The 23850-nt window shown below is 45.3% G+C and overlaps 1 non-coding gene across 1 annotated transcript; it reads left to right on the forward strand.

Moving 5' to 3' along the window:
- Positions 1-18477: 18477 nt before the first annotated feature.
- Positions 18478-18550, forward strand: Trnav-cac (transfer RNA valine (anticodon CAC)). The gene has a single exon. It is a non-coding gene; the product is annotated as a tRNA-Val (tRNA).
- The last annotated feature ends 5300 nt before the right edge of the window (positions 18551-23850 follow it).

The following is a 23850-nucleotide window of genomic DNA, read 5'->3' on the forward strand; positions in this document are numbered from 1 at the left end:
CTTTGCATAAGCACATCCCCTGGCCCCACAGATTTCTGGCCTAGTGATCTGAAAGAGCTAGAGGAAGTCCAGAGCCACCTCTGAGGTCACTCCTCTTGCCCACATCTGAGAAGGGTATTCTCCATGCCCACACGGTTGCTTCTTTGTAGAATGCTCCATGTCCCTGGAAGATCCCTTCTCATTTTTAAAACACAGACCAGGCCGGGGTTGTGGCTCAGTGGTAGAGCGCTTGCCTAGCACGTGCAAGGCCCTGGGTTCGATCCTCAGCACCACATAAAAATAAGTAAAATAAAGATCCATTGACAACTAAAAAAATATATTTAAAAAAATTAAATATTAAAACACAGACCAGAAGTTCCATCATATGGGACGCCTTCCCTGGCAGGCCTTATGTTGTGCCAGGCAAGGGACCAGGACCTGGGGACACAAGGGGAATAAGACACAGTTAGCTGCTGCCCATGGGGGAGCTCACAGTGGTGACCAACAAGTAAACTGGCAACTTCTGGAGTGAATAGTACAATGGCAGGGTGTGGCCAGGGTGCTGGTGGTGGGGGAGGGGAGCATGGCAGAATCCGTTCAGCCAGCCTGGGGAACGCAAGGAGGGCTTCCTGGAGTAGGCGACCAGGAAGGCAAGCCAGACTTAACCAACCCACTGACAGGGGCTTCCCCAGTCATCAGACCTTCCTACCTGTCTGCCACCAAGATCGAGGACCACATGGGGCAAACCCGGGGTGATCATGCTTAATGCTGACACACCCACACATTACGGTTGGGATAGACACACGGATCACTGCCCATTCTGCTCCACCAGCTTCTGAACAGGCAAATCATGACTGAGGCCCCTGACTCCTGACCCTCTGTAGTTACACCCCATTTCTGCTTGGGAGAAGGGGGGCCTCAAGGCCAAGGTGTGGGCAACGAGGAACCTGGGCCAGGCTGAGAGGCCTCCAGGGCTGGTGGGCGGCTGACAGCAAGGGAACTGGAGAGGCAGCGCCCTGTGTGGATGTCCTGGCAGCCGAAGGACCCAGGAGGCCTGGCCAGCCTGGGGTTAAGGGAGCCCAAGCCCAGGGTCTGCTGGGAGCAGAAATCCTGCCCGTGCCCTTTGAATCATTTTGTTTCTCCTCCCGCGATGGGAAAAGAAAACAAGTGACAAGAGATCTCCCAAAAGAGTCTATTCCTTATAAATGACCTGGGTAGGGAGGTTAGCCATGGGCAGACTGAAACCATAGGCTAAACTTTGGTTTGTTCATTATCTGCACATTCCAGCTGTTGGATTGATTTATGCTCTACCACCACCCTCCACCAGCCTCCACCAGCCTCCAACCCTGTTTTTGCAAAACAGCAAAAAACAGCTCCATCTCAGAACATCTCTTTGGGGGGAGGGTGGGGGTGATGTTCACCCAGGAGCATTTAATCACTGAGCCACATCCCCAGCCCCTTTATATTTCATTTAGAGTCTCATTGAGTTACTTAGGGCCTCTCTAATTTACTGAGGCTGACTTTGAACTCAAGATCCTCCTGCCTCAGGCTCCTGAGCGGCTGGGATGATAGGAGTGCACCACCGCGACCAGCTCAGACTGCATTTTGCAGAGTTTCTTGGGGTGGTTGCAGTGAAACAGTATTTGCCAGTACTATAGAGACCCCTTTCTCCCTGCTTGTGTTCTCCCTGCGTTCCACCAGAGGGGGCCAGCGGGTCTGCTTGGGCCACAGCTGCCAGTACAACCTGGGTGAAGGTGAAATGGTACAGAGCCTGGCTCTGGTAAACCAAGCCAGCAGTTCCTGAACTTTGGTGAAAAATACCACGTAGAGCACTAGCATATTTTTTTTTTGGGGGGGGGGGCGGCGGGCAAGTTATTTTACAAGAATTAGAGGCAAAAGTCTGTTCTTTCACTTTTAATTTATTTTTAGTTTATTTATTCGTTTTTGCAGTACTGGGGATTGAACCCAGGGGCACTCTACTAAAGACCTTCAACCCCACCCCCTCCTCCCTTTTTTGAGACAGGGTTTTGGTAAATTGCCGAGGGTCTTGCAAAGTTGCTGGCCTGAATTTGCAATCCTCCTACCTTGGTCTCCCAAGTAGCTGGGATTACAGGTGTGTGCCTTCATGCCTGACTCATTTCTTTTTTTGAAAAATGAGGTCTGGGGATATAGATCAATGATACAGTACTTGCTTAGCATGCCCTGGGTTCAATCCCCAGCACCGCCAAAAAAAAATAAATAAAAGTTCTGATCCCGGAACAGTGGCACACACTTATCTATAATCCCAGTGACTTGGGAGGCTGAGGCAGGAGAATCACAAGTTCAAGGCCAGTCTCAGCAATTTAGCAACCTTGTCTCAAAGTAAGTTTAAAAAAAAGAAATTAAGGGATAGAAATGGGGCTCAGTGATAAAGCCCTCCTAGGTTCAACCCCTGATATGGAAGGAAGGAAGGAAGGAAGGAAGGAAGGAAGGAAGGAAGGAAGGAAGGAAGGAAGGAAGGAAGGAAGATCTGGCAAAAATGAAAAAAAGCCTCTGTTCATTATAGTCCTTAATACCACTATATGTTCGTGTTTTTTATTCTGAAGAGTATGAGAAAATCATTCTACATGGTAATTACAAATTAACTGATATTTTAATGAGATGCAACACTGATTTTTAAAGTAATTTTTAAATATTAGAGAATGTAAATGATACGATGGCTCTCATTTCGTGATCAAGGGATGTTGCTTGATGCCACACTGTGAAGCATTTTGAATAGCAGGTGAAGGAGATGGGAAATCCAAACTACTTTTAGACAAGGAGTTGTGTGGACCAGGAGGAAAAGATATTTGGCAGCAGTGAACTAAATGGTCTGGGATTGGGCCTCAGAGACCAAGTAACAGCCCTGGTCATCTGTAAGCAGAAGACCAATAAGATCAGACTTGGGTGACAGAGATAGGGAAGAAAGAAAACATATTTGAGATTCCAAAGGAATAATTGACCGAAAAAAAAATAAAAATAAAATAAGCATCAAAAATTCTGAAAAAAAAATAATAATAATTGACAAACCTAGTTCCTGATTGAAGAGGGAGAAATGGAAAGAATTGGAAGCTAGCTAGGAGACAGATCTAAAACTGGCGAGGAAATAGTAGAACATACATTTGTGAGACATAATGAAACCTTGTTGCAGGTCACAGAGCCTTTGTGGTATCTCTGCAGGGCTTTTCAGGATAGAATATGAAGAATATACATGTGACAGGAAAAGAGGTTTGTTATGCTGTAAGTCTATCAGCAAAGGGATTGTCCGGGTATTCTTGTTCCAATGGAGCAGAAAGAGGGACATAATCTCCAGATGGTCTAGGGTGGGATTGAAACCCAGGCAGCCTTCAGATCTTATGTCTTTATGGCTTCTGCATCTCAAGCCAGAATCCCTCTGCTGAAATAAACCTTTGCAGTCTACTGCGCTCTGGTGGCTCAACATGCAGTCAAGGGTGGTGAGAATGATTGAGTCGTGATGACCAGATGCATTTCCTCCTTCTCTACAGCTCCCTTGGCAGGACACCCTCACCCAAGAACTCCCCACTGAGCAGGGCTTCCTGAGGCCGGATGTGGAGGCATTTCTTCAGAAATCTTCAGGTCAGCCATGAATAATCATGATTGAGCAAGAGGACGAGCTCTGGACTCTCAGTCACATCTGAGTCCATCCCAGTCACTGAAGTGAGTGTCTCTGGAGTGGGAGGCAGCACAGATGAGGAACCAGGAAGGAAGCCTTTGGAACAGGACCAGACACAACTGAAGCCACCATGACAGGAACACAGCACAGATCCATGGGGAAGTTTACCTCTCCCCAGACCCTGCTCCCAGTGGATAGGGCAGGGTTGAGGACAAAGGCCAAGCAGGAGGCACTGCCACTGAAGCTGCGGTTATCTGAGAGCTGCAGCAATCTCTGGGGAGCATCCCATCTAGGACAGGAGAGTGTGATTGCAATTGTGCCGCAGGCTGGATGGGAGACATGCACTGCCCCCCAGCATCTCCAGCCATCCTTTAGCTCCCACTGTGCCCGACACACAGAGATGCTCTCAAGACGTCTGGTGACTGTTCCACACACAGGCAGTTCCATAGGAAGAAGAGAATGTTTATGTACCATTGCTGTGCTTTGGGGTCCATTTACAACAGGTCTAGAGTGACACTAGTGACACTTAAGGCTGGGTAATTAGGGCTAACCTGGATATAGATGCTCTTGAACAAGATCCTGGCCTCCACCCACTAGATACTAGTAGTGCCTCCCTCTCGGCTTGACAACCAAAGGTGTCTCCAGTCATAGTTAAGTGTTCCCAGGAACAATGTCGCCCCCCGCCGCCCCCACACTGAGACTCACTAGGGTGATAGCCATCCTCCTGCCAGGTCCCTGTGCTCTGGGATTTTTCTATTCTGTTTCCTAGAAAATTATTCTTCCCAAAATTCGTGATCTCAGAACCTTGTTCTTTCAAAACATTGATCAATTAACATGAGTGAATCCAAATTAAATCATTAATAGAAAAAGATACCAACAACTTCCTCACCCAGATTTACCTTTACAACCCTTTATTTGCTACTGAAACAACTTACAAGGACTACGTGGAAGCAATCCTATGACATAATACACTTCTGATGACACCAACACCCAAGATGGCACACAGGAGGCCCCGATGACAACGTCGGACAAGACCTGCTCCAACCAGCCACCAAGCGCTAGAGCTTCAGCTAAGCAGAGTTTGCTTGATCCCACCTGCCAGAAGCACAGAGCGTGGCAGAGGGACCCATGACATTTTCAAAAGACCCAGAAACCATCACTTAAAATGGCGAGAATTTTAAACAGCATCCGGTCTGGCCCTGAAACCAGTTTCCAAATGTCTGTGTGTCCCTACTCCTGCTACAAAGAGCTGACCCAGAGGTGGGATGAAAGGTGCATGATCTCAAAGGCCCCTTGAGACTCTGATTTTCAAGCATTTCTCACAAAGATCCACTGGGTGGCCTCTCTGTAGGGATGAAGGGAACAAATGGAGAGAAGGCCGGGTGCCCCAGGTCAGCGGAAGCAGTGACCCCTCAGGAAAGTGCTGGATGGGTTGCCCATCCAGCATTTTCTGCTCCTCCCCTCTTGCTGGAGTCGCCTCTGACATGAAGGCATTCCTGTCCCAGTCTTTTACCGGCAGTGAGTCAGCTCAGCCCAACGACTCTAATTCAGTGCTTATTCACAAATTATAATTTTAGTACAATAGGGCACAGCTTTAAATAAGAGCTCTGAGAAACCCACCCACCTATGACACGCCAGCGGGCTGCTCATCTCCCATCTTTGGGTGGACGTTCTGTTAGTCATGGGGAGCATCTGGACCAAGTCACTTGTCTCTCCCCCCCGCCCCCTTTTTGTATCTCCAGACATTTTACCAAACAGACACTGAGTCAGAATAAGTAGCTTTAGCAATTAAAATCTGTGTGGAGGCTGCCTTGAGGAGCATTTGGTGGACTTGGAAATATTCCTCCACTGCGACTCAAGCATGCATTCCAAAAACCTGAATGTGATACGCATGAAGACACTCAGGGATGAAACCTCACGGCATGGCCTTCTCCCTCAACAGGGAACATAAATGACTTCCATTTGCTCGCAGGATAAGCTGAGTGACCGAGAGTGGAATTGTCTCTGGGTACAAAGAGCAGTGAGATTCTGTCAAAGGCAGCAGCTACCTGTTTCTGAATAAGCAGATTTCTAGCAGAAACTAATTCAGATGAGGAATACCCCAGACAACACCCCTCTGCACTGAACCCAGAGAGTCCAAACGAGACAGGAAGTCCACACACATCCGCATTTTCCAGCCAATACTCGCCTTCAGTCTCTGAAAAGAAGTCGAGGTTGAATGGTTATGTGTTTGGAATGACCCTCCGAGGGAGTTGGGGAGCCCCCTGCAGCACCTTATCCCTCCCTGCATGTGGTAGGAGAGAAAGCTATCTGTGGGAGGGTCTCCACCTGCCAGCCTGCCACCAAGCCTACAAGACAGTCCTCAGGATGCTTCACCTTCATCCTCTCCAGGTGTGCTGTGAGAGCTACGGAACCTCTGGCTTGGTTAGAGCCCTGGCTTAGGAAGGCCAAGGTCTGTCTTCATTTCATTAGGATCACGGCATGTCTCTCGTTTCCCAAGTTCCTGGATTACAGACTGCACCTCCCACTGGCAGCTGGTGCCAACATCTGCCACCCAGGATCCAGGCAGATCCGTTCTCACACTCATTCACACACACACACACACTGCAGAAGCATCATTTCCAGAGCCTGCCACAGTCTCTGACCAGCACTCTAGCCCCTGTTCAAGCAGAGGGCTAGGAGCCTCTGGTAGAACAGGCCCTGTCATGAGGGCAGAAGCCACAACAAAGCCAAATCGTTTCACACTCCAGTCCCCACTAAAGAGCTCTGGTTTTCCTGTCTAGATGTCCAAAGCCACCTTGCAGCTGGCATTGTATCCGGGCTAGGATGGACTTTCACTCTCAATATTGGGTACCATTTCTATCACACCTTATAAGATATCAGAGCAATACACATTCAGATGTTTCCATTTGTAGGATTCACTGCCATTGTTTCTGAACATTTTAAAGTCATGGGCTCTTCTGAGAAGCTGAGAAAAACCTAACACTCTTTTGCCCCCAAATATCCACTTTCCCACAAAATTGATAGTAACATTTCAGGGAGGTTCAGAGAAGCCATGAAAACCTCTTCCCTGGTCACTGAATTTTAAAGCAATAAGGAATTTCCTGCATGTGAGACCACCCCAAAGCTGCATGCTTCAGCAGGTAACTTCAGTTAAACCAATGCTTGCTTTGGGGTGAAGCAGTAATAGTTCCTAGACTGACCAAAGGTATAGCAGGAACTTTCTGGTTCACTCACCTCTATGTGTCTGCAATAGACAGCACCTGTAGCTTGTGCAGTGATTACTGCATGCCTGACCCCAAGAAGGGCTCCTTGAACTCTCACAGCCCTATAATGCAGAATCACTGTTTGCATTTTACAGATTAAGACACTGAGGCTCAGAGGTATACAGTACCATTCCCAACCCGGTCCACAAGTTGCCAGGTGGGACTGCCAATATGCGTAGGTCCCAAGGATTGCACCAGGCATGGTCAGCCAGAGAAAATGTCTTTTCTCTAATAGGAGCAGGCTGAAATCCCCAAGTACTTGGTGAGGGAGTTGCCAAAAATTCTGTTGAATTTTGTTTGTGAACTTGAATTGCCTCCATTTTCATTTTCCTTTGGACTCCTTGTTTAGAAATGAAAACAAGCTCATAACTTTCAGGAGGCCCACTCTTCCTGAATTTGTAATGGAACCACAGAAAAGCTCTGACTTCAAGGAGGAAGCCTCTATAGCCTCATATAGATAAGATGTGTGTCTGATGGACACTCAGTATGGAAGCTGATCACGGGTACATTGGATTAGCTGTAGTCACATGAAAACTAAGAAAACTAAGAGTTTAACATATGCTTTTTCTCTTTTCTCTTGGTTGTACTGGGGATGGAATCCAGGGGCTTCTCTGCTGAGCTACATCCCCAGCTCTTTTTATTTTGTATTTTGTATTTTAAGACAGGGTCTCACTAAGTTGTTTAGGGCCTCACTGAGCTGCTGAGGTTGGCCTCAAACATGCAATCCTCCTGTCTCAGCCTCCCAAATCACTGAGATTACAGGCATGCACCACCATACTCAGCTTCCAGGCCTTTTTAAATTTTATTTTAAGAAAGAGTCTCACTAAATTTTCCAGGCTGCCCTGGAACTGATAATCTTCCTGCCTTATCCCCCTGAGTAGCTGGGATTACAGGCGGGGGCAATCACACGTTATTTGACATCTGCCTTTTTAAATACCATTACTAAACAGTCTGGGGGAAGTCATTTCACAAACATTTAGACAGCACCTCCTCTGTACCTGGCACATGCTGAGCCCTGGAGATACCGAGGAGAATAAGACCAGGTCCTGTCCACACTGAATCCCTCATCCAGCAGGGAAAGGAGGGGAAGGCGTGTGATTAACTGGACGATTAAGGTGATATCCACTCACTGGAGATGTGACCCAGATGCCAAGGGCCAGAGAACAGGAAGTGAATTATGCCAGGGAAAGGAGAGGCAGGTCTCAAAGATTCAGGGAAGGTCTCATAGGTTCTAGGAAGTCCTGGGAGGTTCAGGGAAGGTCTGAGGGAAGAAATAAAAAGATCCTTCAGAGTTTGGAGAACTTGGTGTGAGTTGAGACCCAAAGGGTGACCCAACAGGAATGAGGGCTGGCTGAGGTGCAGGCCCAGGCTAGGCAAGGGGATACACAGGATGCGAGTCAGAAAACAAAAGCAGGGCCCAGATGTTGAAGGCTTTTGACATTTATGAGGAGTCATCAAGAGAATTTTTTGCAATGGAGAAAGGACTCAATGACTTGTGTACCATAGGAAGACAGCCATGGCCACTGCAGGAAAGGTGGAAGCTCTGGGGAGAAACAGGAAGCTGGAAGTAGGATAGACACTCTCCGCACCCAATTAATCCAAGGATGCTGGAGTCCAGCTCTGCAGGTCTTCACCAATGAGCATTCACCTAGGAAGCCAGCAAGGTCCGGATGATAAGCATTCATCATGAACAAAAAGACACAAACTGATAGACCCTCAGGCATATTACTTTTTAAGGGAGGGCAAGGTGAGAAGAGCTAGCAAAGGGTATGTTGAGAAACCTTCTGAGGAGTGAGCAAACACCAAAAGCCACAGAGAGGGGCGGATGACAAGACCCAAAAGAAAGTCTCTGGATTGGCCAGTTAGAAATTCTGAACTGGCTCAGCCCAGTGGCTTAGGAGGCTGAGGCAGGAGAATCTTGAATTCAAAGCCAGCCTCAGCAACTGAGCGAGGCCCTGTCTCTAAATAAAAATATAAAAAAGGCTGGTTTCTGATCAAGAAGCAGAGAGACTCCACTCTCCAGATGCAAAAAATATACCCCAAATTCATGCCCCTAATGAACCGCTTCCTCCAGCCACACCCCACCGACCTCCAATTACCACTCAGTTAATCCCACTAGGGTTAATTCACTGATTAGGTTAAGGCTTTGACCCAATCGTTTCTCCTCCAAATCTTCTTGCATTGTCTCACACGTGAGCTTTTGCAGGACACCACATCTAAACCATAACATCTAGCATGCTCAAAACCCTGGGCTCAATCTCCAGAATAGGGAAAAAAAAATAACAGGAGGAAAAAAACTAAAACCTAGCATACACTTTAGCTCCAAGCCATCCTATACAAGTCCTATACAATAGGCCAAACATAGTGACATACACCTGTAATCCCAGCAACTCCTTGGTCTGTGGCAGGAGACTGGCAAGTTCAAAGCCAGACTCAGCAACATAGCAAGACCCTGTCTCAAAATTAAAAAAATAAATAAATACAAAGGGCTGGGGATGTGGCTCAATGATTAAGCATCCCTAGGTTCAATCCCTAGTAACAACGACAACAAAAGTCAACAATGCATACCTGTAAAGGTCTATCTACAAGAATATTCCCTGTGGCTGTATTTATAAGAATGGAAAACTGGCAAAAATATAAATTTCCAACAACAGGGAATTGGTTAAATACATTATCATACATTTATCTCCACAGGGTACAATACCAGGCAACCATGTAAAATATTGGGAGACAATATATTATTGGGAGTTTACAATATATTATTAAAATATAGTAGTTGTTCACAAAAGATAGTGAGTCCATTAAATATTTACATATATATTCACATACACATATAAACACTCATATATACTCAAATAAGACTAGAAGGATGAACACCAAAGTAACAACTGTATCAAAATTTCTGGATGGCATAATTATGGGTGGTTTTAATTCATTTTTTGCTTTTCTGTATTTTCCAAAATATTTATAATAAACATGTATAGCTTTTGTAATTAACAATAATCACTTATTTTTAATAAAATAGTTTTTTAATTGAAACAAGAACCAAGAAAATCAGGACAGATGAGATCATTCTGTCCTCCTCTTCCACTTAAACTAGAGCCTGGTGTTTCAAATAACAAATTCTGGGTTGGGACTATAATACAGTGGTAGAGCAGTTGTCCAGCATGCATGAGACCCTGGGTCCAGTCCCCACTACAAAAATAAATAAATAAATAAAGTCAAATGACAAAATCTGAAGGGACAGAGCAAACTCTGGAAGATGCCGCCTCGAATTGTTCTTCCAAGGTTTTATTTTAAAGAAGTAAAGAGTCCCAGGCTTCCTGATCTGGAAGGCCAAGACTGTCTGGGTCAGGTGGAGGCAGGTGTGGGAACTCAGGGAGGCCCTCTGCACGGCTCAGAGAGATACCAGCTGCAGGTTCCCAAAGGAAAAGGAACCAGACGCTACCCAGCGATCCAGGCCCAGGCTAGTCACAGATGGGCCACATGTGGGCCACATAAGAGAGTATCGTTCTTTCGTTTTACCAGTAAAGTGCACTGAAAGGAGATTGACACCCCAGAAGTGTTGTGTAAACTTGTCCCCCCAATCCGCTATAATTTGTGGGCTCTTCTGAGCCTTGCTGAGTCAATAAATACCTCTATTAAGCATCTATTTTATTCCTTACACAATACTAGGCACAGCGAACACAAAGACGAATAGTGGGTTCCCACTTCTTTCCCAAGTAGGGGTTCCTGGTGGGTGGAGGGGGGCAATATAGATAATGTATAGTATGGAACAATTGTAGATAATGCTGACACTATTGAAGGGACAGTGAATGGAGTTCTGTCCAAAGCACTATGGGGTTCAGAGTAGTGCAAATGATGAGATCTGAGTAAGGGGTGAGTCATGGGAGATGCAGCAACTTTGGGGTTAGAGCTAGAAAGATAACTCCTGAGTTCATTGATTTTCTTTCTTTCTTTATTTTTTGGAACTGGGGGTTAGATTCAGAAGCACTTACCACTGAGCTACATCCTCCATCCCTGTTTATTTTGAGACAGGGTCTTGCTAAGTTGCTGAGACTGACCTCAAACCAGTGAACCTCCTGCCCCAGCCTCCTGAGTCACTGGCATTACAGGCATGCGCCACGGCACCCAGCTGAGTCTATCAATGTTAAGACACACATTTTTTACATTTTCACACGTCTAAGTCAGTATGTGTCATGCAGTCATTGCCAGCTGGGTAGGTGGGTGGTCAAACCATAGTCATCAATGCCTGACACCACAGGACACAGCCAGGAAAGTGTCAGCACCTAAACTTGCACAATGGGTGTTGGTTATTTAGGAGAAAAACTGAGGGACAACAGTAGGGTCTGGTTTTAAGAACAGCTGCGTTGGGGTTACGGTGGCAGCTCAGTGGCACAGCGCTTGCCTAGCATGCGTGAGGCACTGGGTTTGATCCTCAGCACCACATATAAATAAATATATAAATAACTAATTAAAAAATAAAAGGAACAGCCACATCATCTGATAGCAAAGAGGATAGTGCTATGGGGAAACCAGAGTGAATAAAGTGATAGAAGCCAAAAATGTTCTACAATTAGGTGGCAGCAATGGCCACACAACCTGTAAGTAAACCCAAAACCACTGAATCGTACACTAGAAAACAGGTGTCTCTGATGATATGTGAGTTATAGCTCATTTTTTTTTAAATGGGGTAACAGTTGAGGAAGATTAAGAAGGTTCTAGAGACAAATGGTAGTGATGGATGCACAAGGATGTAAATGTCCTTAAGATCACTGAAATGTACACTTCTTAAGTGTCTAAAAAGGTCCATTTTGTTGTTATGTATATTTTACCACAATAAAAAAAAATGTGGAGGGAGAATCCCACACGAGGCTTTTCACCACCTAGAAACAAAACCATGTGACAACTTAGTCTCTCAAGAGCTCCGTGAAAACAGTGTCTGTGGCTGAGGACCCTCTGTATGACAGGTACAGGTGATTTCATAATAAAAGTGGGAAGCTGTAAAGTTGATAAAATATAAGTAGATGGTTACTACCCTCCAAGATAGCAACAGAAGAGGTAGAGACAGATGCCAACTCTGTGTTTGGGCAAATCCCTAACATTCTGGATTGACCGCAGTGGCCCATACCAACAGAACCCTGTCTGGACAGAGGGTCCCCAGGGGTGCCAAAGAGAGAAACACTGGCACTCAGGAGACCCCTTTTATCTCATCTCCAATGGTTACAGCACCAGTGTCCCCCAGAGCCTAAAGCCTGGCAAATGGGCAGCATGAATACCAGACAAAGTTAACAGGCTTGCCCTGACTGTTCCCAGGTCTTCCTTCTGGAAGAGAAAAGTCTCTCATCCACTTGCGCCCCTAAGGTCCACATGGCCCACTCCAGATTGTTATTGGGGCTAAGGGGAAACATAAGATCTCATCATCAGCGTGAAAATGGCAGAGTTCCCTCCAATCCCCTTGCCCCAGCCTGTGAGCTGCCTGCCAGAGTAAAGAACAAGGTAGGAAGACACAGCTCTTCCTAGGTACTTGCCTCCCAAACACCAGAGATGAGAATGTTTTTAACAAACAGCAAAGATCAGAGCTCTCTATGCAAAATGACCTGTAGGCAATGACTCAGGGTCCCACCCCGAGACTGAACCACAGAGCCCACACTTACCGGGGCCTGGGCATCTATGCACTGACCACCCAGGGCTGGGGCCACCATTAATGACCACAGTTGACTCTCTGAAGTTTCATTAACACCTAGATATCATCCAAGGAGAAGGACCTCATTGCTACCCTTCAAACTCAGCACGCTGAGCTTTGGAGAAATCTGTGTTCAGGTTTGACTCAGTCAATTTGGAATTTTTTTTTTAATTTATTTTTTAGGTGTTAATGAACCTTGATTTAAATTTATTTATTTATATGCAGTGGTGAGAATTGAACCCAGTACCCCACACATGCCAGGCAAGTGCTGTATCACTGAGTCACCACCCCAGCCCCCTCAATTTGGAATTTGAGTTCAATATTTTCTTGATTGCTTATGTCCATTTTGCCATTCAAGCCCTACAGATTCTTTTCTGACCAAATTTTCACCAGCCCAAGATGAATCCCATCTTTGTTCAAGGCCCAGATGCTGCCTCCGGAAGATGGATTCCCAGAAGGCAAAGCTCTCAGCTGCTTGCTGACAGGCATAGTCCATCCTTAGGGGGAACTAGGTTCTTCTCGCTTCCAGAGCAGGCAATGTTGAGTTTGGGAGCTCTGAGAGGGTTAGAGGCAGAATGGCAAAATAATTAAGAGCTTCGATTTTGGAGTGCAAGTGACCTCAACCTCTTATTCTGTGTGCCCTTGGGCCATCAATTTAACATCTCTAAGCCTCAGTTTGTAGAATGAGGACAGGAATATATCCACTTCACAGGGGTTCTTTTATTTGAGGGTGGCAAGTGGAAGGTACTGGGAATTGAACTCAGGGGCACTCAACCACTGAACCACATCCTCAGTCCTATTTTGTATTTCACTTAGAGACAGGGTCTCACTGAGTTGCTTAGAGCCTCACTTTTGCTGAGGTTGGCTTTGAACTCACAATCCTCCTGTCTTAGCCTCCCGAGCTGCTGGGATTGCCGGAGTGCACTACTTCACCGGCTTCACAAGGATTCTTGTGAAGATTAAATAAGATAATCTTGTAAACTGCTTAGCACAGTGCCCGGCACATTATAAACACAAAATAAGATTATGATACCGCTGTGGATGAGTTGAAAGTGGGTGATGTTTGACAGGCTTCTGTCTCTGCAATACCAAGTACAGCCAAAAGGATACAGATTAAGCTGCGTTTTTCAGTGTTTTGAGCACAACTCTCATAAGAAATACTTTCCTATTGCAAGACAATACAAATAAACACAGCTACAGGACTGAAGCAAAACAAGTTCACCAAATAATAATTACCTTTACTATGGCAGTATGTGATGCACTTTGAGACTTCCAATTCTCTTATGAGTCTACTTTGTTTCCTTTATTTACTTCTGAAATTTTTCAAACCTACAGAAGAGTTGCAAGAATGATATGAGCAGGATTTTTCAATCTCAGCACTGTTAATAGTTTGGATCCAATAATTCTTTGACGTAAGGATTTTTTCTGTGTGTTGTAAGAATCTCTGGCCTTTACGCACAAGATACCATGAGTACCCCAAACACAGACCAGTTGTTACAAGCCAAAAAAGGTCTCCAGACATTGCCAAATGTCCCCTGGTGGGTAAAATCATCCCCCACTGAGAACCATTGACCTTCACTTGCCAGTGGTTAACATTCTGCCATGTTACTTCATCTTTCTGTCAATACACATGCAAGGACACACAGAGGCACAGTTTTTTTGGTTGAACTATTTGAAAGTCAATGACGTGCTTTATGCTACTTGCCAGGGAAATAGTTCATCAAGCAACTCCTAAGAATAAGGACATTCTCTTACACAGCCACAATGTCATTATGGCACCTAAAATTTTAGCATTAATCTAGTAAGATCTTTCCTCCTTCTTGTTCTATGTTGTTTGTAACCCACTAACATGGTTTCGTGGCCTACTTATGGTTCATGACCTTTGCGATTAGAGGAGGAGGGTTACAGAAGAAATACAGCTCTCCTTACCGACCTGAAAGGTACACACGCAGTCTCAGAGCTGACTGCACTTCTACGGGAGTCTTACTAACACACCCTGCTGTGCTCTCTTCCTCCCTGCCTCACAGAGCATGTGCACAAGCATACACAGGCGCGCACACACACACACACACACACAGCTGGCTGCACTTGGAGCAGACACCCTAGCCAGCCCCACCCTGCAGGGGACCCCGGGAGCTCCTCCAGGCGCCGGCGGGCACCGTGCAGTGTGTGCCCTGGCCTGTCTGCCCAGGGCTGGTGGGGCCTGCTGAGCTGGGTGCACGGCAGCCTGACCACATCACAGGCCCAGGCTTGGGCTCAGGCTCAGGCTCAGGCAGGCCGCCCACCCCTTCCCTGTTTGCTAAGCGCCTTTCCTTTACCTGCACTGGCTCCAAGAAAGTGGTTACAAGTTGGTCCAGAAACTGCCAACAGACCAGGGCCGAGAAACATGAAAGTGTGTGAGTCATTGGCCGTCTTTGATTCCCCTGACCTTATAAGTCTGGCCTTTGAATCTAGCATCAGGATCCAAACAGCAGAGAAATGTGAAAACTAAAACAACCAAAAAGAAATGGGGAACAGACCACCAGCCCCACCCATGTCCTGCTGCCAGTTCTCCCTGGTACCCTAGATCAGTCAGTGAGGGGCAAGAAGAGGTAAGAGGGAGACTGGGGCTATGGTCAGTATTTCCATTATCCTGGAAAGGAGGCCCATGGCACTCTGGCTTTGGGTTTCTTGGGAAGGCTTGAAACCTGTGTACTCAGACTTCCTTGAAGGTCAGAGGCAGAGGAGTCAAATCTGCTCCTACATTCCAGGGGAAAGAATTGACTCAGGAGAGACTCCCTGGGACAACATCTCTGTCTTAGAAACAGTCACTGCAACAGCAGCCCATCACCCTCAGAAGAGCCCAGAATGCAGGTTCCACACCCCCACACCAAGAGTGTGGGAGAGACGTGCTACCTGAGCCGGGGGTCTCAGGAATGGGGCCACACAAGAAAATAGAGTATCCAAGAAAGGAAGAAATGCTGTCCCCATGGCTTCCCCCACACTGCCCCTGGGAAGTAGGACAGAGATGAAGAAGATATTTCCAAAGATGGTGATGAGCAGAAACTGTGATGGGAGGGAGTGATGGGTGGAGCGCCACAAATATTCCCTGACTGCAATCTGCTTCGCCCACCCATAGGCCCACAGTAAGTTCAAGGCCATTACCACAACCCAAAATTGTCTCCTTAATTTACTGTTTTCTGTCTTCTCCACTGAATGACAGGGACATGAGAGCCTTGTCTACGTCGCTCATCATCATATCCTCACTTCTGAGAACAATGCCTAGAACATACAAGCAGCGCTCAAAAGACACCCAATTCATAATCGAGTGAGTGAACACGAGTCTTGGCCGGCTTGAGCAGCCAAACAAAAATACCATTTATTCCTCACGGTTCTGGAGTGTGAACATTCAAAGTCAAGGGGCTGTCAGATTTGGTTCCAGGTGAGGGCACTCTTCCTATGTTGCAGATGGCTTCCTTCTCATTTTCACATAGCTGGGGTGGGAGGGTCTTCTGACATCCCCTCTGCTAACACCATGAAAAGCCTTCTCTCATGACTGCACCAAAGTCTAATTATAAACCCAAAGGCTCCATCTCCAAACGCCATCACGTAGGGGGCTATGGCTTCAAAATATTAATTTGCAGGAAAGGGAGGACTTGAGTCAATCCATAGTACATGGTGTCCCCTCAACTAAGCAAATCAAGTTTGTTCTCCTCTCTCAGAAGAAAGTAAAGCTCTGTGCTATAAGCTCATCGTAAGTGTCCCCCACAAAGGTCCATGTGGTAAAGGCTTGCTCCCCAGGGTGCTGCTATTGTAGTAGAGGTTTTAGGAGTGGAGCCTAGTAGGAGGTCTTTAGGTCATCAGAGACACACTCTTGAAGGGGACCCTAATGTCCTCTCTCTTTCTGTTTGGCATGGTGGCCCTAGGTGAATACTTTTGCTCTGCCACATGCTCTCACCACACAGGTCAAAAAGCAACAGAGCTGAAACCTCTGAAAATGTGTATCAAAATAAACCTTTTCTCTTTATAAGCTGATTATCTCACGTATGCATTATCGTAACAGAAAACTGATTAATACACCCAGAGATCTCAAGATCTTCTAGCTAATCAGTGGTAAGCCAAAAAGCCAAACTCTTTTTTTTTTTTTTTTTGGTACCAGCAATTGAACTCAGGGCAACTTAACCTCTGGACCACATCCCCATCCCTTTTTTGTATTTTATTTAGAGACAGGGTCTCACTGAGTTGCTTAGTGCCTCACTGTTGCCGAGGCTGGATTTGAATTCATGATTCTCTTGCCTCAGCCTCCCCAGCCACTGGGATCACAGGCATGTGCCACTGTGCCTGGCTAAAACCCAAATTCTTGACTCCAGTTCCCGCACTGGAACCAATAGAGATCCAAAACAACGAAGATGGAAAAATCATCTTTATTACCCTTTTTTTCATCCCCATGGGTCCTACCCAAGGATTCACAGGACAATCCAGGCAAGATGGCTTTACTTGCATCAGCTTGAGTCTAAAATCAATAAGACACTTTCTCAAACAATGGGCAACGTTCCCTGGCCCTTTCTCCTAAAGGCACCCACAGTGAGCTCAGGCCTGCCTGAGAAGTGAGTCAAGCTTGTCTTCAGCATCCAAACAAACCCTCACCCCACCCTTAGCACCCTAGTAATGCTGCGTGCTGAAGGTGGTCCCTCCAGAAGACAGCATCCTGTTGCTAACAATCCCTTATAATCAGAAGAACTGATGTGTGGGGCGGGGTTAATTACATAAGTACTTCACTTTCAAGAGACTCAGATAAAGTGATTCAAACAATGTCAACCAGCCAGGTGCCCTGGTGCACACTTGTTGCCCCAGCTTTTTGGGGAGGCAATCTCAAGTTCAAGGCCAATCTGGGCGATTTAAAGAGACCTCGTCTCAAAAGAAATTTTTTTTTTAAAGGACTGGGGTTGGAGCACAGTGGTAGAGCCCTGCTGGGTTCCATCCCCAGTATCACAAAAATAAATAAATAAAGTAAGAGCAAATAAGGTCATAAGGGGGCCAAATCTCTCCAAATGAGTTCCTGACACAGCACTGTTTCAAGGGGAACCACCTAGATATGTCAAAGGGACACAAAAATGAAACAAATAAGAATTCTAGAGAGAGAGCAAACATGCTGTCGTGTTTCCAATATTTTGGATTCACATGCAGGAGAAGCAGCATTTCAAGGCATCTGGGGACGGGGGACTTTCCTAGAGCCTTCCTACCGTTGGCACAGCATCCTTCTTCTGCCTCCCTGCATCCGGCTGTGACTCCCACCCCCTCTCTTATTAAGGCACTGGGTGCTGAAAGCCCAAGACTCGATATCACAGGGATGTTGTGCAAGATCAAGCTGAACAGCTTCTTCTCCTGACAACCCCTGAAATTCGGCAGTCACACTCATACACATCGCTGCTTTCCTTGTCTCCATTCCTGTCGCCACCAGCAGCAAATCCCAAAGTTCAGCCCAGAAAAGGCAGTAGCTCTGCTGTCACCCTCAAGCAGGGCTCTCTGAGGACTTAAGAAGTCCCCAGTGGTCTGAAGCTCATCCTTCCCCTGCTCCAAGGCAACCCCACCCTCTAGAGAAGGGATCCTATGTTGATGGCCTCTCTCAGGCCTTAGCTGCTACTTTACAAACGGTCTTTAATTCTCCCCCAGGTAGATCACTGCTCATATATAAAGTTCTATATCACGAACACAGGTAAGAATCTGTCTCTGAAACTTGCTTGGTTTCATTCAACCAAATTATTCCCCAACTCATCATTCTACTATATTTAAAGTTGAAAATACAGAGCTTTCTATTCTCCGAAACAAAACTGACTATACTTACTTGTGACTAGAAAATTAAAAGCTTTAAAAAAATTAACCACCAATCATATTAAAACTGCAAATTTGGGGCTTGTGATATAGCTCAGTTGGTAGAGTGCTTGCCTCACATGCACAAGGCCCTGGGTTCAAACCCCAGCACCACACACACACACACACACAATGCAAATTCGGCCTAAAAGGCAAGGGTAAATGTGTGTGAGCTATGCGCATTGGAGCTATATGAGGGGACAGGTCTGACGTTGCATGCTGATTGGGCTGTGTGACACAAGTGCGCTTTTCCTCTCTATCTGTTATCCCACACAGCACGTGAGATGGGTGTGACTTGCCAAAATGTCAATCAATCTGCTGACCAAAGACATCACAAAGCAAGACTCCACCTTTGGATACTCTATCCCCTGCCTTATGTGGTGAAGAACGTTCCATCAAAGCTCCTTTGGGTGTCCCTCCTATAAAATAAAGAGATTCCAAGTGCATGTGCTGTTCTCTCTTTCCAGCACAGTCCAGTGTAGAAGCTGACCCTAAGGTCACAGAGCGGTCCCACCCTCAATCTGAGAAACTCATGTCCGTGTGTTGCATGATTTCTTTGCCATTTTCTTAGTTCAGTGTTGCAGCCAGCTCCTTTGAACCCAGCTCATCTCGCCGGTGCAAGAAGCTGGCGAGAGAAGTGGGTCCCCTGAGGTTTACAACAGCCTCCTCACAGGGGAGTGACCCCCAGGGGGTTAAGAAGGAATATGTTGCTTGGCAAAGGTCGACCTTTCTCATTAGGAATTAGAGAAGATTCAGCATTTTGTCCTGAATGGAAAGCATCCTTGCACTCTAATAGGCTGCTTTGAGTGGAAGCGGGAAAGACAAGTGGTAATGAGACCCAGGCAAAGGATGGGTAGCTGATTATCAAAGAAAAGGAAATGGGTAGACAGCACATCCCCATCAACCAGTTGCTAACACCTCTGGGGGAGGGGAAAGATCGAATTTTCCAACACAAGCAATTACCCCCTGGATAGCTCTTTTCCTGCCTTTTGGTCACTGTAGGCAAGATAGGAAGAAACCTGAGATCTATAAAAATGCAAGACACCCCCTCTCCCATGGGCAGCAGGCTCCTATCTAGAGGAGAGTCTCACCCACCCCTCTCTCTTCTGTCTCTTAAATAAAATTTGCTTTCTCGAAATAAGCCAATCCCAAAGAACCAAAGACCAAATATTTTCTCTGATATGCAGATGCTAATTCACTAGAGAAGAATAGAGGTACTTTGGATTAGACAGAGGGGAATGAAGGGGGAGAGACAGTTCGGGGTAGGAATGATAGTGGAATGAATCAGACATTATTACCCTATGTGCATATATGAATACACGACTGGTGTGACTCTAAGTCATGTACAACCAGAAGAATGAGAAGTGATACTCCATTTATGTCTGATTTGTCAAAATGCATTCTACTATCATGTGTAGCTAATTAGAACAAATAAAATTTTTTCAAAAATAAAAATCATTTAAAATGTTGGAAAAAAAATGTGTGCTTTCTACTCTTGCCTTGGCATTTCTCAGGTGTTTAATCCTCAACACCCAGGGAATGAAGACTCGATCCTGATTTTCAAGACCAGTATCAGTAAGTTGAATATAACTCAGAGAACATGTTTGGGGGTGAAGCTGCCCTTGCAACAAATCACTCCTTAAAAATAGAAAGCAGAGATCACAAGTTCAAAGCCAGCCTCAGCAACTTAGCAAGGCTGTAAGCAACTTAACTAGACCCTGTCTCAGAATAAAAAATAAACTGGGCTGGGGATGTGGCTCAATAGTGAAGCACCCCTCGGTTCAATTCCTGGTAACAAAATAAAAAATAAATAAAAAGCAGGCAGTCATTGATCCAAGAGATTCCTGCTGGGCCGGGACTATAAGGTGAGTTTTTCATCAATCAGTGGTCACAGACATTCACAGAAGAGTTACCAGGGCTGAAAGAAGGTCTCATGCTACTGAAATGCACCCAGCCGGAGGCCAACATCCAAACGTGACTGTGTTAAGTTACAAAGAGAAACAGAACTCCACCTGAGCCCAAATCACCTGTGCCGGCATGATAGGATTATTCACTCTCTGGGACAGCAGCTGAGGAAGCCAAATCCTGACCTGCGCCTACTGTATTTGCCAAGAGCCATCCACATCACAAAGACCAGAAATGCCCCAAATCTCTAGGATCAGCATTTTCACTGTCAGAGATCCAGGTGTGAAACTGAATTGCAGAAGGAGATGGCGTGGTGAACGGGACATCAGAGCAAAGGTGATTCATTAAATCAGAGGTTTAATGGCCTCAGCTGGAGAGGAGCCTGGTGGAGGTTGCTTCTGAGGAGACTGGCCACCCTTTACCCTGGAATTCCTGCAGTGTTTTGGAGGCCAGATAGACTATAAGAGAGCTTAGTGAGGTTACTCTCCCCTGGACAAAGCCACGACTCCACCACTGCTTTGAGGACCACTCTGCCTTCAGATGCATCTGTTCACTTGATCAGGCTGCAGTCAAGTCCTGTTGCCTGGAACCTGCTTGTCTTCCTCCTGCTAGTAATTTGTTGCCCTCCTCTCCTCCAGCCCTGGGGATCCCACAAAGACAGTCTGACTTTTTAAGTTCAGGGTCCAGCCCCTCAAGTACTCTCACAAATTGAGAATTTCAAGCATCTTTGGGGAAGCACTTTGGACTCCATCTGTCCAGAGAAAGCAAAAATTTCCCTAGTTTACCTTGTCAGCAAAGAGATATGCTTAATGAAATTCTGCAGTGTTAAAGAATGAAATACGGTGGCATTGGGTGGCTGAGGCAGGAGGATCACAAGTTCAAAGCCAGCCTCAGCAACTTAGTGAGGCCCTGTCTCAAAGTAAACAAACAAACAAAAAGGGCAAGGGATGTGACTCAGCAGTTAAGTGCCCCTGGGTTCAATCCCTGATACCAAAAAAAAAAAAAGAATAAAATGAAATTCTTCAGTGTAAGACCCAGATTTGGGTGCTCCAAAAGAGATTCAAAACCATCCCAGTTTAAATAAGATAGAATGTAATTTTCCTTTTACAAAACTGATTTTAAACAATTCTAGGGCTGACACAATGGCACCTTGGTTTAGGATCCAAGCTCTTTCTATTTTGTGTATCTGCCATCTAGGGGCATAGTTATTACCAAACCAGGCCTGTTTTGCCCAATGTACACTATGCCAATTACTGAAAAACCACATTTGCAAAAGAGAGAGTTTATTCATGAAGTGACCATGTATGGATATGGAAAAACAAGTCTCAAATCTGCCTCCCCAGGGATAGGGTTTGTGGACTGAGGTGATTGGGGGTGAGCTGAGAGCAGGAAAAACAGGTTACATCTAGAGGGCTTACTGAGGTTTTCCCTTGGTTTTGAAGTCCTCATCTCCATGGTCCAAGATACCTTGTGATGAAGTCCATGCTTTGGTCACTAGCAGCAGAACAGAGGACAGGAGAAGTTCAGCACAATCTCCCTCCCTTTAAAGGCAAGAAGATCTGGAAATCACACTCATCACTTCTGCCTGTTCTCTTGCCAGTACCTAGACCTGGCCTGGGACAGATAGTTTTCCAGTAGGCTTTAGCTGGGCACCTTGTGCTCAGCTGAAAATTCTAATTCTTCCATAAAAATGGAAGAGTAGATATGGTCTCTGCCCAGGTTTTATTGTTTCTCCTCTCCCTGTTTCCCAATTTTTCCTTTTCTTATTCCCAGTAATAGAAACAGGGAAATTCAGGTTGAGAACAATGATCACCTCATGTATAAAATTAACGTAGGTAATGCATTCTGCTGTCATATATAACAAATTAGAAAAAAAAATAAATTAGGAATATTCGGAATTATTGAGAGTAAAGATGTCACATGGATTCAAATATGCAACATTCACACAATATCTTTCTAAAATTCAAGACTTAGAGCATTCTTCCATTAATTAAAGAACACCAGTGGAAAGCAAGTCTACTTGAGAAATGGTTTTGCGAAGGAGGAAAGTGGTGAATAGAATAGGAAAGAGTTGGAGGTCCCATTGGACAGACAAGAGGAGAATGTTCTTTCTCTCTTCATGCTGGATTTATTTTCTGTTTACATATTCAGGTTCATAGAAATCATGGTCTTTCTAGCCAGGTGTGATGGTACATGCTGTAATTCCAGCCACTCAGGAAGCTGAAGCTGGAGGATTGCAAGACCAAGGCCAGCCTCAGCAATTTAGCAAGAACTTATCTCAAAATTAAAAAGGGGAGGCATGCTGGAGATGTAGCTCAGGGGTAGAGCACCCCTGGGTTTAATCCCTAATACTGTAATGAAAAAAGAAAAGAAAAAAAAATATTGTCTTTTCCATAAATAGCTAAGGGATACATATATAGTACTGGGTTTTCTTAGACTCTTTAGACTGTGTCTGTTTCTGAGCAGGGGTCAGTTCTATGCTCAGCTGCCATGGACTTAAGGGTTCATTCTGAATGCCTATGACCAAGCAACTCCATTGTCATTCATCCTCTGGCCCTCCCCAAGTCATCCATGAAATGCCCTCTACTGTTTTTAGCTGAAAGGAAAATCTCTGAGCTCTTTAAAAATAAATGAAATGAAAATGAGACATAATTATCTACAGTTGCAACCATAACCATAGGGTTGGTTGGTATAAATGTTGCAATATTTTATTGGTCAGCTTCTGATCTACCACATGAAACATTTAATTTTTTTTTTAATTTCAAACCCTTCTCACTCTCATTGACAACATAATCATTTCAACCACTGATCCCATTGGACAAAAGGGGGATCCTGGCAGCATCTAGGTAGAAGCGGGTGGGGAAGGTAAGTCACATATCATTGTCTTTTGTGGAGGGAGAAGGGGACTTAATAATTGACTATTTTAATATTAGTTCCAATTCATTTTTTCCTGATTAGAATCACTCAGTTAATTTAGTTCAACTCTCTGTGGCTTTGCACAGGAACACACCAGATTTCAAAACACGTGAAACAGAGGGAAGGAAGTATCTGTTTAGTTTGAGAAAACTGAATTCCCAAGTTTCACTCCCTTAGTCTGATTGGATGCCATCAGACTGAGATGTTCTTTCAACAACAAAAAAAAAGTATTTATCCTTCCCCATTGTAAAATCTATCCAATAAAAATGTTTAACCAAAGAACAGAAGAAACTAGAAGAAAGATTAAAAATGTAGGGGGAGGGAAGAAAGAAGAAAAGAAACATGCACAGTTCCCCACAAAAACCCAGAGTGTAGTCCCCACATGTTGAAGCAAAGGTTACAGACCCTCCCCAGAATCTTCTGAAAATAATATTCCTCTCTTCCAAATGGAAACTGTGTAGCCTTTAAAATAAAAAAAATTAAAAAAAAAAACCTACCATGAAAGAACATATGTGTTTGGAGTTGGTCAATAAAAAGGACCATTTCTGGGTTAGTCAGCCCTTGTTTGAAGATTGCAAGCTGGAAAGACCTTGGAG

This window comes from Marmota monax, unplaced genomic scaffold (genome assembly GCF_021218885.2).
Source record: "Marmota monax isolate L192 unplaced genomic scaffold, Marmota_monax_Labrador192_F-V1.1 WCK01_AAM20220418_F8-fsc00015, whole genome shotgun sequence".
In the NCBI taxonomy this organism is placed as follows: domain Eukaryota; kingdom Metazoa; phylum Chordata; class Mammalia; order Rodentia; family Sciuridae; genus Marmota; species Marmota monax.